This window comes from Lactuca sativa, chromosome 9, assembly GCF_002870075.4.
Source record: "Lactuca sativa cultivar Salinas chromosome 9, Lsat_Salinas_v11, whole genome shotgun sequence".
Taxonomy (NCBI): domain Eukaryota; kingdom Viridiplantae; phylum Streptophyta; class Magnoliopsida; order Asterales; family Asteraceae; genus Lactuca; species Lactuca sativa.
This window is the reverse complement of record NC_056631.2, coordinates 50320509-50323933: the sequence shown is the minus strand read 5'-3', so window position 1 is coordinate 50323933 and position 3425 is coordinate 50320509. Positions and strand designations below refer to the sequence as shown.

Genomic DNA, 3425 nt, shown 5'->3' with positions numbered 1-3425 from the left:
AGAAAGGGTTGGTGGAACTCCTTTGACCGGTGGAATCTCAATTTTGATTTAACAAGTTTGAAGTTTGAAGGTTTCTTGAATCAACATTTTCTTCTTTTTAATCCTTCTTTCTGCGGGTTATATTCGAATCGAGGAAGTGGGTTTTGGTTTGATTGTGTGAAGATGCGATATTTATGGGTGATTTGATGATCTTCATATCTGAAAACCGAGTAAGGGTTTTCTTTCTTCTTTGTTCTTTTTTTTTAATCTGAAATTATCATAATATAATGTAATTTATTATAAGAATTCGTTGTGTGGATCTGAAATTATTATAATATAATGTATTAGAAGATTTCGTTGTGTTTGCAAATGATTTTTTAGATCTGTAATGTCAATGAGCCTTTGATTTCCGCAAGATCTTTCCACCCAGTACATGGTTTTAAATTCCTTGTTCTTGAAGCTTTTATTTTTTGATATTAATTGTTCGTATTTTAAAAAAATATAATTTAATTAAATTTGAAAAAAAAATTGAAGCGTTAGAAGTGTTATCACTCGCTACAAAATGTCAAGATTTAGGTGTTAAAGACAAAAAGATGTCGTGGCCACGACAAGCAAAAAAAAATAATAAAAAAATAACATGGCAACGTGCGAGGAGTGTTACCCTCGTTCTAGCCTAAGGTTTGTTTTGTACAATGACACTCTCCAAAGAAAAGAGAACGTGTTTCCCTTTTGCCTCAATCAGTTGAAGCTGTCAGTGAGCAACCCTCGCGTCCTTCTCTTCATCCCTCGCGTCCTTCTCTTCATCAAATCATCATCCAACCAAGAACATAAGAACATTCTTGTTCTTGATTTTGTGTATACCTGCAAACAAGAAATATAACACATTATTATTGCTTCATCTTCTTTACACGTCAATTTCAAACAACAATCACACATCTCAAACACCCTTTTCCTCAACTGATTATCTTCTTTCGTTTCCTGTCAAACGATCCAACCAAACACACATTCGATTTCAACCCAAAAAAAATCAAAACTGGAAAAAAAAAACTTTCCTGCATTTCTTTCTTCTTCTTCTTCGTTCTACTGCCATAAACACACCATTGAGGTGCGTTCTCTGTTTTAGCAATACCAAGAAGGCAGTAGTCTTTTATTTTCGTGTTCCTTTTCCTGACAAATGAATCAAACCCAAACAATCATTTGGGTTCTACCGATCACTGCCAAACATCAAAAAAAAGAAAAAAAAAAAAAAAAAAAAAAAAAAAAAAAAACCGGAGATTACTTCTGCCTATCATCGAACCTGTCTTTTCCTTCCGTCGATCCTTGCTGCCAAATCGTTCCCACCTGAAATGTCGCTGAGGCCTACTTCCTCCCGAATCCCTCTTCTGATCACATCCCTTTCACACCCTCGCTGCACCACTGAGGTCGACCGCAGCTCTTGCTGCCTCTTCCCTTTTTTTCGGATCATTCGAACACCGAAGGTGTTTACTGCTTCGTTCTTCTTCTTCCTTCGGTCTAGCCAAAACCCAAAGGTCCTCCCCTTTCCTCCTCCTTCGGCCTCGTCAAACCTCAGAGACAGCATCCATCACTCAATCGATCGACGAGACATGATGCCTCCTGCGAAGCTTTGTGTTTTTCTCTCGCTATGTTCATAAGCTTCGACTGTTCACGTCCCCTCTAATTGCCCGATCAACAAAAAGGGAACGGGACTTAAAAGCCCTAATTTCATTTAGTTTGTGAAATGACCAAACTAACCCCATTCTTAAACCCTTTATTCAAAATCAGTCCCATACCCCAAACTTTGATTCCACTTATTCAAAACAGCCCCTCCCATGGAGATGTCTTAGCAATACCAGTCTAAGCCTTACACATTAAACCCATTTAAACCATTTTAGTCCCTCCCTTGAATTATTTTAACCAAATTAGTCCTGTTTTTGGTTAATTAAATTACCCAACAACCCTAATAGTTTAAATTCGTTACGGAGTGCTCCCGAAAATATTTTAACGTTCAAGAAACGTGACTTTGCGGTTTCTCACGTCAAACTTCTCAAGCAAACCGAATCCGAACAACTCGAACTCACGCTTCAAGGGTGAGTGCTTACGGCCCCCTTTTTAATATTGTAATTATTTCGAGGGGGGGGATACATGTGCCTAAATATTTTGTTTATACAAATCAATTTCAATACAATAAATCTAGTTTATAAAAATATTATTATTTAATAATTTATTATATTGTTACGAATAAACTAGTATAAACGTGTGATATCCCCAATTTCATGGCCAAAAAAATACTGATTTGCTTACGTTTTATTTAAAAATCAGAGTATCTTTTTGAAGAAGAATATTGTGGAATTTGTTCCCAAAATATGATAAAAATACTATAAAAGCATTTCCGAATAAATGTATTTTAATTATATTAAAAACATTGGGATGTCATCGTCAATCCAGTAAATAAGCATAAACAGAAAATAAAATAGGCCTTACAACATCTATTATTCTACTGGCCTGTAATCCATAATTTGTTCGTCTGTTCATCGCATCGGTGCTCTCGTGCTACTACCTGTAATAAAAGAAACTAAGTGGGCCAGGCTTGGGAGTCTGGTGAGCACATAGGGTTTTCAACCCACAATAATTAAGCTCTTTAATTTCATCAAATCATTCAACCTGATTAACTCTTCCCTGTTATCCTCACTTTTTGTCCCTAAAGCATCTAATTTAAGAGACCTAACCTAAGGATTATATTCGGGACTAAAAATAATGCTTTGAGAATTCCTCAGCAATATGTCAGTAAGGCAACCATGAGGGGGATGGAGTACACCTGGTGAACATGTAGTTCATAAAGACCTACAGGTTACGAGCCCACCAGCGTTCCACTGGACTGTCTAGAATAGTCCATGGTCATCATCTATACTCCGCAAGATGACTGGTTCAACTTTAGAATCAAGGTCTCTCATCATTTATTTCATCTTTCGTCATCTATATCATCTTTCATCTACCAATATTTACCCAACATATTTATAGGTATGAAATACATATACAGTTTAAATCAAGTAAAACATATATAAATCATTCATGTAGCATAGATATTAGGAACACAGATAATAGGCATATATAGCATGTAATTTACATTAAATATTTCATATCTATGTATAAGATGAAAGTAACTATGCACTCACTTGTTAAAGTGACGACTCGAAATTCGGGCAGCGCTTCGCTTCTAATGATTGTCTTTTCCTTTGACGAAACCTAGTATTATTATCACTAAGTTTTAGTCTAATGTTTATTGCGACTAATTATTAGTCTAGATTTATCATTAACTCAAAATCTACTTTCATGATCTATCAAGTAAGGAACAACCAGGTAGGATCATATCGGACGTAGGGTCCGTTTGGTATACGAAGTATACTGTTTGCAATCTCACTTTAAACACCTCATTAAATCACAGCCTA

The 3425-nt window shown here is 35.8% G+C and overlaps 1 long non-coding RNA gene across 1 annotated transcript; it reads right to left on the bottom strand.

Moving 5' to 3' along the window:
* Window positions 1-550: 550 nt before the first annotated feature.
* On the bottom strand, window positions 551-1774 carry LOC122195914 (uncharacterized). Its single transcript, XR_006186976.2, has 2 exons — window positions 1277-1774; window positions 551-1146 (listed from the first exon to the last, which is right to left on the bottom strand). It is a non-coding gene; the product is annotated as an uncharacterized LOC122195914 (long non-coding RNA).
* Between the last annotated feature and the right edge of the window lie 1651 nt (window positions 1775-3425).